The sequence below is a fragment of the Octopus bimaculoides genome, chromosome 4, assembly GCF_046866305.1.
Source record: "Octopus bimaculoides isolate indiv1 chromosome 4, ASM4686630v1, whole genome shotgun sequence".
In the NCBI taxonomy this organism is placed as follows: domain Eukaryota; kingdom Metazoa; phylum Mollusca; class Cephalopoda; order Octopoda; family Octopodidae; genus Octopus; species Octopus bimaculoides.
In genome coordinates, this window is record NC_142931.1 from 45,434,019 (window position 1) to 45,446,185 (window position 12,167).

The 12,167-nt window shown below is 35.5% G+C and overlaps 1 non-coding gene across 1 annotated transcript; it reads left to right on the plus strand.

Moving 5' to 3' along the window:
* The first annotated feature begins 4,391 nt into the window (after positions 1 to 4,391).
* LOC128247726 (U6 spliceosomal RNA) lies at positions 4,392 to 4,497 on the plus strand. Its single transcript, XR_008264088.1, has one exon. It is a non-coding gene; the product is annotated as a U6 spliceosomal RNA (small nuclear RNA).
* Positions 4,498 to 12,167: the final 7,670 nt, after the last annotated feature.

Sequence of the window (12,167 nt, forward strand, 5' to 3'; positions counted from 1 at the left end):
TCCTAATGAATATATAACAAACGCTGTATATTTGTTTAAATAATTAAGAACCGCCAGTCACAAGGCATGTATGAGTTTTATGCAGACTCGTCCGTTTTTTTTTTCTTATATATATTGCGATTAAGATAAACGGGGGCTCACAATTGACTCCTTCGCCACAGGATCACGGCTGATGTTACCCCTTCTCAAACTTTCAACTGTTGTTTGTGCTTCCGTTACGGTGAGATAGAAATTCACAGTTTACGACAATTTGATCCTTGTTCCTATACCGGTGCTTATGAAATAAACAAATTACAAAACTTGACAATGGCTAAATCTGAACATAGTCATCATCTTTATTAAAATTTATGATCCTTGCAGTGTAGGTGTCACCACAGGTACTCCATAGTTTGTGCCTTTGTGCCACATTCACATATAGCAATGTTTATAGTTGTAGTTGTAATTGTTTTAGTATCACTTTCGATCTATCAGCTCCTATTCTCAGCCCATTAATTTCCATTTAACCCTGAGTGAATACAGACAAAGGGATAGTTGTTCACTTAACACCATTTCTATTGCTGTTCATAGTGGAAGACTTGTGTTTCATTCCACAAGGTTGTTATCACCTCATTTGTTGTGATGTCACCCTCAAGGGGTTAGCTCATATCTAATGGAGATTTATTTTCATTTCAGGTGACTCTGAACTATTATTTGGTTGAAAACAGAATGCATTCATCAATTTACTGGCGTTGACGCTAATCTGCATTGGTTGTTGATCTACAATACCAACCAAAAATAAAGAGATTATCTGATACAGGTTGCGAGTAAGTCGACAGGATGGATATAGCTTCTTGGTTTGGATAGTTATTTCTCATACTTGGCTAACGTTACAGCAGTAGAGCAGGATAAAACTTATGTAAGTTAAACGCTGAGTCTGAGGACTTTTTTCCTCTTCAGGAAAATGTGTGATATAACACGTTGTTGTTACATGCAAGCGCTTTCATCAATGTCTTTCGGATATATATCAAGTTAATCCAGTGAGTATCTCCACTGTTTTAGATTTGTTCTCGATCAAGTTATCTGATATTCGATATTAGTGCTTTGCTTTACGGTTTACTACAGATTCATCGTCAAGGACTGAAACCCGAGTCTTCATGTTCGTTTCATTTGTTCTCTACAATTGTGCATTTAATAAGTTTATTTAACTTCTCGGAAATTCGCCATCGTCTTAGGTAAAACTGATATGAACGTAAACAAATCTAATTCACTTCCAATTACAACGATCTAATTCAGTGTCGACCAGGTATATATATATATATATATATATATATATATATATATATATATATATATATATATATATATATATATATATGAGAGAGATTCTGTCTGCTTGTCTGTTTGCCCCACAGAGTGAAACTAAGACCAGACACCATCATGATTTTCTTTCTATGTCTCCCCTATTCTCTCTCCTCGCTATATTCTCTGTCTGTCTGCTTGTCTGTCTCTCTATCATGCTACTTCAAAGCGTAAAATAGGTACAAAGATTCAATGTCATTCAGGTATTAAGTTTGGAACAACAATTGGTAGATTATATACTGTACATCCTACCCAAAATGAATGCTTTCATCTCAGAATGCTTCTTCATGTAAATTCATGTAAAAAGAGGACCATACAACAATCCACGCTGCAAAACTCTGCATAATCACCACCAAATATGAAGTATACCAAGATTCATAATCTACATAATTATGCGCTCGTGCGTGTGCGGCTGTGTTTGCAAAGTCGACCTCTACGGAATTAGTGGAAGAAGAAGGAGGAGGAGGAGGAGGAGGAGGAGGAGAAGAAGAAGAAGAAGAAGAAGAAGAAGAAGAAGAAGAAGAAGAAGAAGAAGAAGAAGAAGAAGTTTTTACAAAGGCATCAAGTCACAATTTTGGGAGATTTGGCCGAGAAGTTACGCAATCTCAGAAAGAAACACACATAACTACATATTCCGAGTCATGTTCGCGGCTCAACCTATTTGAACACTTTATATGCTATCAGGTTTTATTACCAACGTAACCTTAGAAAGTTATATTTTCTCACACATGTATTATAAAATTACAGTAAGGTTTAAGGTTTAGTTTGCATTACTAAAACACCGGAAGATAAAAGAGATAACAATGCATAGATCTGTGCTATTTTGGGCTGATGCATCATATTTTAACCACGTCTATTTTTAGAGTGACTGTCGGTTAAAGCAAACAAAAGATAGCAAACTTCATTACTATAACTGGAGATATTTTGTATGATATCATCTAGGTCATCCAAATTAAAATTTATATTTAAACTGTCGATCGGTGTTGGGTAGATAAAAACAAAGTCTGTGTATATGTAGGTTACATAACGAGGATAGAATATATTGTAATCAGGCAAAAATTGTTAGCTTGAAAGACCGGCGATGCTTGTCGTCAAGACATAAATTTTGTGCAGATTAGTGTATTTATTTCCTGATCCTTCTTTTTAAAGGGCAAAAATAAGACTCATAATAGAATATGATATTTGTAAGTATATCATATTTGTGTGTAAATATAAATATATATATATGTATAAAATTATAATTTAGGGTATCTAAGAGATACCGCCATGCTGAAAATAGCAGCCAAATCTTGACTCTAAACCACAATAAAATGTTCATATAGCACACAGGAGCGAAGACGAAGAAAACAAAATAAACTAGCAGAAATTACTAGATAATTCCAGATCCTGGATTTCTGGCTTTGCATTAGAAATACTTTGCCTCCTCAGCAGAATACACTCAGAAAAGCACATAAATACAAATATATATATATATAACACGATATACTTACATATACGAACGTATACATACATATACATGCATGTATGCACACAACCAGTTTAAACAATTTAAACTGGCTGTGTGCATACATTCATTCATAAACTGCACACATAACATGGACACAAGCAATTTTTTTTTCTTAAGAAAATACGTATTTAAATAAATTTTTATGTCATGATTAGCGAAGCGAAACCGGTCGACAAACAAAATATAAGATATATTAAAAATTATATTAAAACTATGTAAAGTGTGTGCATTTTCCTTCTTTAATTTCTTATATATATATATGTATATGTGTGTGTGCGTGTGTGTGTGTGTGTTGTGTGTGTGTGTGTGTGTGTGTGTGTGTGTATAAATATATATGTATATATGTGTGTGTATATATATATATATATATATATATATATAAGTACGTATGTATGTACTCATATATGGTTAGTCAATATTACTCCTAAAGGGGTATTGGGCCAGTTTCTCAGTGCCTTTGGTGTATATGTTCTCCACCTGACGGGACCCGGGTCTGTCGCAGTATTACTCACCTTTACCAACTGAATGGACTCGCTCAAAATGAAATTAAATGTTTTGCTCGAGAACGCATCACATCAGTTGATCCAGGAATCGAAACCACAATCTTGAGGTCTTGAGTTCAATACCGTCACCACTGAGCCATGCGCCTCCACTATACTCATATATATATGTATGTATGCGTGTGTGTGTGTGTGTGTGTGTGTGTGTGTGTATGTATCTATATATATATATATATATATATAGGAGAATATACGAAAAAACAACAACAGACGAGGACAGGTGGTGTAAATAACAAAAGGATGTATTAGTATGACGCTCGGGAATACGGAAAGTCTTTGACGTTTCGAGCTACGCTCTTCAACAGAAAGAATACGGAGACAAGGAGAAAAACACGGAGAAAAAAAATTGAATAGTGTCCAGTTATATATATATATATACACAAATATATATATATATATATATACACACACACACACATATGTATGCTTTGTAGGCACAGGTATGTCTGTGTGGTCTAGACACTCGCTTTGCAACCGCCACATGGTTTCACGTTCAGTTCTGGTGTGTCTTCTACTATAACCTCGGGCCGACCAGTGCCTTGTGAGGGAATCTGGTTGACGGAGAATGTGTGAAAGCCTGCTATATTCGTGTGTGTGTGAGTGTGTGTGTGTGTGTGTGTGTGTGTGTGTGTGTGTGTGTGTGTGTGTATGAGTGTGTATCTTTGTGTTCGCGTAAGTCCCTACACTTACCTCGTAACAATCAGTGTTGCTTTGCTTACGTACCCATAACTTTGCAGTTCGTCAAAGAGACCGACAGAATAAGTACCTGACTTAAGAGAAAAAAAAAAAGAACTGTGGTGGATTTTTTCAAGCATAGCCCAAGTCCAATGGCTTAAGCCACTAAAAGAAATGAAACATTATAAATCTACTTAGAAGTAACTGTATGCTGAAGATAAGACTACTCTAATAAGATAAAGCTGTACGGGAGATAAAGCTGTGTAAGTAGTGATGAACCTATCATAAACGTACTCTATTGTACACTTGTTGTACCAGTTTCAGTAGTACATATACTAATACTGAAACGATAGAGAAAGATTAGCATGACATCCGCGCAAAGGTGACACGCAAATTCATGAAGCGTTCCCAGGCGGTGAGCTGGCAGAATCATTAGCACGCTGGGCAAAATGATTAGCGGCATTTCGTATGGCATTGCGAGATCCAATCACACCAAGGTCGACTTTGCCTTTCGTCCTTTCGAGGTCAATGAAGTAAGTACCAGTTGGGCACTGGGGTCGCTGTAATCGACTTAACTCCTCGTCTGAAATTGCTGGCCTTGTGCCAAAATATGAAATCAATATTGTACACTTGTGAAGGCGGCGAGCTGGTAGAATCGCTGGTAGCATGCCGGACAAAATGATTAGCGACATTTCGTCTGTCCAAAGACAGGCCTTGTACCAAAATTTGAATTCAATATATTTAATGAGTGAAAATTAAGAATATAATTAAAAATAATTGACGTAAAATAAAAATTAGCGTATTTTACGGATCGTGGAGAAATTACTCATTTTATGCTTCTCTCTAAAAGATATTTGGTTTACTTCAGAGAAACTAGTATTGGTGTGTTGCCGGAAGTCAATTTACTTGAACAACAATTACGAAACAAAAAAGAAAAAAGAAAAAACAAATACAATTTCAAACGTTAGATTTCTTTATTTTACTGATCTACGGAAATTATGAATAACATTCGCAGAATACAATAGTCCGGTATTATAATCAGCAGGAGGTGTATTTCCGGTTTATTAGACATTATTTCAATTGTTAGCGAAGAATAAACTTCATCAACCTGTGGCTGTGCTTATATCATTTTGAATTATGAATCATGTACACACACACACACACACACACACACACACACTCACACACTCTCTCACACACGAGCGCATGAATCTATATATATATATATATATATATAGATAGATACATACATACGTATATATATAAATATACATACGCGTGTGTACACACACACACATACATACACACATATATATATATATATATATATATATATATATATATATATATGTATATATATATGCAGGTGGGGCTGTGTGGTAAGAAGCTTGTTTCCTAATCACATGGCTCCGGGTTGAGTCCCACTGCATGGCACCTAGGGCAGGTGTCTCCTACTGTAGCCTCGGGCTAACCAAAGCATTGTCAATGGATTTAGTAGACGGAAACTGAAAAAATAGACGTCAAAAGACACTATTACCACCATAGATTCTCCATTATGTTGTGCTGTGTTATTCTCGGAGAAGTTATGGTGGTAATAGCGTCTTTTGACGTCTATTTTTTCAGTGCGTGGTGAGGCATGTATGTATGTATGTATGTATGTATGTATGTATATATGTATGTATGTATGTATGTATGTATGTATGTATGTAGTGTTGTTAAATAAGTGAATGTCTTTATTCCAACGGTGGCTGTTGAAATGAATACTCATTGTAATATCTATTGTGTCTCGAGAGAAACTTATAATGAATATACCATATTTTCTTTGAGATATATTTGGGATCCAACTTCTTCGTTTGATAAAATTTACATAGACATAAAGTCGTAACACCGACTAAGTGAGGAACCGTTGTGCGCTCTCAGAGAACAAAAACTAGCGGAACAAAAATTAATGGATGATATTTCAAGCTTTCGGGGAGTATCTTTCCTATAAAATTGAAACAAACACTCCAAGTCTGTAATGAAAATCTCACGACAACATAAAACAATATAGAATACTGTGCCCAGCTGAGTGGCGTTTAAATCTTTCAGCTGTTATCCATTAATTTTACCAACGAGTTGACGAATGCACTCAACCGTACCTGATGAGTTGTACAAAACCATTACGGGTAGATTAATCCCATTTTTGCTTTCGCAGGTATGCACACAATATAGTCTATGCAATTAAAATGCAAGTCTGTTTTTAAACGATAAACATATTACATACACAAAGGCACTCACTCATCCATGCGTGCGTGTATGTGTGAGTATATGTGTGTGTGTATGAGTGCGTGTGTATGTATGTGTATGTGTGTATGTATGTGTTCACTAAACAGTGTAAATAAGATGAATTTAAATAAATTTGAATATTATTATGTTTCAGCGTGGGTTCAATAGTTCAATAGTTTTTAAGACTGTAAAACACATGTATCCTTTACCATTGATGTGCAGAAATAAGTGACAGGGTGTCTACTAATAGATCCTTTCACGATTTATTGACTGCTCCTCAAAGAGATGTACCTAGTTCGTTTTCCAATAAATAGCACAGATCATTTGCTTCTAAAGAAGTGATGAATTAGGCTAGCACCATAGTGGAGTGCTTATTTCGCATACTTTTGCTTTTGACGGCTTGTCATTAATTGACAGTTCTTAGGGAAGTCAGCCATACACTAATCTATAAAATTTATTCAGGAAGGAAACTAGATACACACACACACAGACACACACACAGAGACGATTACATACACGTATATGTCTATGTATATGTTTGTATGTGTATAAATATATGTGTGTATAAATGTATATGTAAATGTCTGTGTGCGTCTTTCTCTCTCTCCTTCTGTATATATATATATATATATATATATATATATATATATATTGTATATATATATATATATATATATATATATATATATATATATATATATATATATATATATATATATATATGTATGTATGTATGTATGTATACACACACACACACACACACACACACACACACATATATATATGTGTATGTGTATTTTTTTATGTATGTATATCGGTGTGCGCGTGTTTGTGTTGTAAGATAAACTTAACGTATAAATATAAACTACTAAATCTATAAAGTTAAAATTTTCCAATTCACTATAAAAATTCTAATCTACTGCAAGGAATTCGATGTATGATAGCTAGAATACTAGCTGTAAAGTACAAGTAAACAGACGAGCAATACTCCACTGCTAAACTACATTAAATATGACGAAAATAAGGACAAGCTTCATGCTATTTTCTCGTGCAGTGTCATGACAGCGCGAAGGAGATATGTTTTACCGTGCGTGTGTTTCGTTGTAAGTGTTTGCCTCTAACGATTTCACTAACATCTACTTCATGCGAGTGTGTTTAGTATATACGTTTGTATATACACATGTACATAGATATATACATCTATATATCTACACATACACACACATTATTTCCAAAATTCAATTGAATCGAGGTATTTTAATAATAAGGGCACTAAGAAAGAGTCGAGAGTAGCATATCCGTCTATCAACAGTGTATACGCACACTCACGCCCATACTAATGTATACATAAGTTGTTCTACATCTTGCATACACATCCATATGGGCAGACCAATATACTCATTGATATGAATATACATGTATATACTAAATAACATACAGACGTACTCCGATATGCAGTTTCGCGGTTCACTTCATGTTCCAAGTATGGTGCATAACAAATAAGAACATAGATGGATTCAGGTTCACTCCAGCTGTTTCAGAACGTTTTTTTTTTATTGATGAGCATATCAATTACAACATGAATAAAAAAAAAACAAAAAAAAAACAAAACTGATTTCTTCGTGTGCATAAAAAATTAACCCAAAAGTTAAAATTTAAGATTTGACTCATAACGAATATAGTTTTTGACTCCTTCATCTCAATGATAATCAGAGAAGAAAACAATTTTTTTTCATGATGTAATCCATTTGGTCATCGATAAAAAATGCGTCTGAAACAGGTGTTGCGAACCTCAAACCATTTGTGTTCTTACATATACATGTATGTATAAACGTGTAGACGTTACATTAGAAATCTATTAAGATTTCTCTATTTGAGGTTTCTGAGATTCATCTTCCTACTTCGATCTTCATGAGAGAACAAGGAATTTATAAGCACACATTATATAAGCTTATTCAGTTTAGTTAGTGTTTGTTATTTGCTTGCTGATCAGTAGTAACTAAGTTGCACTACCGATTGTCAATGCAGACCCAGAAAATAGCATTAACTGATAATCTAATTATAAGGAAGGCTGACCATACATTTAAGTAAGAAAACAGCGAGTTTAATGATTTCTTACGTTTTTAACATCATCAATAACCGAAGTCGGGTCGAATGCGGTATTTAAGGAAAATATTGGATATTATCTGACATTATTCTTTGACCAAGCAAGCAAGGGAGATAATTCTAACCGTTTCAGGTTAACTGCGTATCATGAGCAGCCGTAAAAACTTCACCATTGCTTGCTGTGTACATTTGTTACTGGCTTCCGCTATTGGACGGTAGCTGCGCAGCGGTATCCCTTTTAAAAGTTTAGTAATATCAATATTGATCCCTTAAGGCGGCGAGCTGGAGAAATCGTTAGTACGCTGGACAAAATGCTTAGCGGCATTTTGTCTATTTTTTACGCTCTGATTTCAAATTCTGCCGAGATCGACTGGCTTTTCATCCTTTTGCGGACGATAAAATAAATACCAGTTGAACACTGGAGTCAATGTAATCGACTTCCCTCTAACTACCTCCCACGAACTTGCTGAAGCCAATATCTACATCAATCTCAGTATTTATATTATTGTTCACATAATGATGAACGGTACACGACGCGCATCCTTTCAGTTTCCGTCTACCAAATCCACTCACGAGGCTTTGGTCGGCTCGAGGCTACACTAGAAGACACTTTCCCAAGGTGTCACGCAGTGGGACTGAACACGGGACCACGTAGTTGGGAAGCAAGCTTCTTACCACATAGCCACGTCTGAATAATCGTGCAGAAATAATCAAATGCTGTAATGTATTTTTTCTTGTTCATTACAAATCTTTCCGCCATGAATGCAAGTGTATGCAGGGACATGATTACTGACGTAGTAATTTTCTACTACTACTAAGAGCTATTCATTTCCTATTCTTCAATACGCTTCCTTCATACCATCTTCTTACCACCTTGCATTCCCTTCTCTTTAGCTCTCTTCCCCTCTCTTTTTCTTTTATAATGAGCTATATACATATAAATATATATAATTATGTATGTATATATATATATGTATCTATGTATGTGTATATGTGTGTATGTATGTATGTATGTATGTATGTATGTATGGCGACCTCTCTATCTACATATATTACACACATATACAGGTAAATTATCTCCTGTTGCTACGAAACTTGTACGTTTCTTTGTAACCATGGAGACTAGCAGTCTCCGATGTTTACTTGTAAACTGTTAGAGATATAGCTATCAATAGCCTGAAGGGATCCACAATCACCCACTCATACAACGATAACAGCAACAGCTATCTATCTGTCAATCTATCTATCTATCTACCTATCTATCTGTCTATCGATAAATACATTATATATACGTACATAAATATATATATGTATGTATGTATATATTTATGCATGTATGTATGTATATATATATATATATATATATATATATATATATATATATGTGTGTGTGTGTGTGTGTGTGTGTGTGTGTGTACATATATGCATAATACATACACACTTAGATAGATAGATAAATAGACAGACAGACAGACAGACAAATAGATCAATTTCTATATATATACCTACATATAAATATATATATGTATATATATATATATATATATATATATATATATATATATATATATATATATATATATATATATATATATAAGTGTATGTGTGTGTATGTGTGTCCGTCTTCTTAAACAAATGCGTATATATCATCCTTCCGTGTGGACATCTGCGTGTACATACATACATACATACATACATACATACACATGAACCCACGCACAAACACATCCACATACGTATGAATATATAAATATGCGTGTATGTGTGTACACGTGTATGTGTGTATAACGTATGCATGCTTGTATGCATGTATGTATGTATGTATGTATGTATGTATGTATGTATGTATGCATGTATGTATGTATGTATATATATATATATATATATATATATATATATATATATATATATATATATATATATATATATATATATATATATATAAGCAGATACTCTCTCACACGTCGCTCACTATATCCGGTGCTAGGCCACTTCCATTTGGGCGTTTACGGACGACTTGACTGTGAAAGCGTACGACTTTATGGTTAGGCTATTCGGCTTACGATGAGTTCGATTCCCGGCGGCGCATGGCGTCCTTGAGCAAGACACTTTATAATATGCTGCTCCTGTTCACTCACCTGGAAAAAATGAACAGTACCTGTAATTCAAAAGGACCAGCCTTGTCAGATTTCGTGCCACGCTCAATCTCCTGGAATGCTCAGCCATTTCTACGTTAATTTCCCGAGCATGTTGGAACATTCATCGCCATAACCGACGGAGAGCCAGGTCAGATGACCAAACTGTAATAATACTGTTGGTCACGTGGAGCTGGAGAATTCTGAATACCTTGAATTAGAATTGCGGAGTGAAACTCACGCGAGTCAAGTCTGTAATTCTTGAGGGACAGGTTCAATAGCAAGGTCTGCATTGTAATTGCTTGTTCAGAGAAGTAAAAGAAAACATCCATCACCGAGAAACTAGTGAATAGCCTCGGAAAGGTGTTTAATTGAAAGATACAGCGTGCGACTACCAATTGGAGGCCTGACTTTGTACCTGACATGTTTAAGGTCTAGAATTCTTTAGCTACCGAGGTTCCAATATCCGCAGTGGATTACTTTGAGAAATATGTAAGAGATACTTATGGAGAAGTCTGTGGCTTCCTCAGAGCCTTCGCAGAAGAGCTTCATCAAGTTGAAGCTCTCCTTCAGCAGTTTGAAAATTCTGGTGACTTGTGCTGGGTGGAGGTCTTTTCGGTACGTATTCAAGCCAACGTAAGATATAAATGGAAAGCAAAGGAGGATTGAAGTAGCAGCGTTGCGCTAATGTAAAGAGTGTTGATAGGTGTAGTATCTTGAGGAGAGGCTGGCCTGGATAACAACACAACTCGCTATGACAAAGTGAGTGAGGTACAACCAACGAATGAAGAGGAGTGAGCCTGCATGGGTAACACGATGCTGCAACGGGACCTTGGGTTTGATGGGAGTAAGCGGTAGCCGCAGAGTATCACGGCTAGAGGGTAGAGAGTCAACGGATTAAAATTTCTGATTTCGGCAGTTTACGATATTCTACTGAGCCCATCCAAATTGTTCGGCGGAGTAAAGTTGGAGTTGCCAGCTATGTACAGCGTGTCTGAGGAGGAGGACACCGGCTTTCTAAAATCCCGGCTGAGTTATTTTGACTCAAGTGAAAGAATTTACGTAAAAGCTTTCATAAGAAGTGGGGACGTTAGACGCCTGGGTAACATAACATGGATCATACAACATAAATAAAGAAAAACATAACGACCAAGGAACATAAAGTCCGTGGATAATAAGTACGAGCTTGAGATGTTGAAATTGCTTAGCCGTGATGTCTCTTCTTCATATTCATAGATGAAAAGCTTATATCAAACTTCGTTGATGGCTACAGATGTTGTTCTTTAACTGTAGATTCTATCCTGGTTGCGTAATACTTTGAACAAAGTCTTTACCATCCTGTCTCTTTATTTATTTCTTTTTTTGTTATAGTATATATTGGGTCACATTATCCATTATGCAGAAGATTCAGCTGCTATTTCTTGAAGGACGAGCGACTAACTGGAGGGTTCAGAAAATTAACAGATTTTATTTCTGAGAAAATGAGATCATTTAATCTAAAGGGCAAGATTATGATGAGATAATAGAACTAATGACAAGTATGGGGAAAACGACCACGTCAGCAGATATTGCCAACGCTAT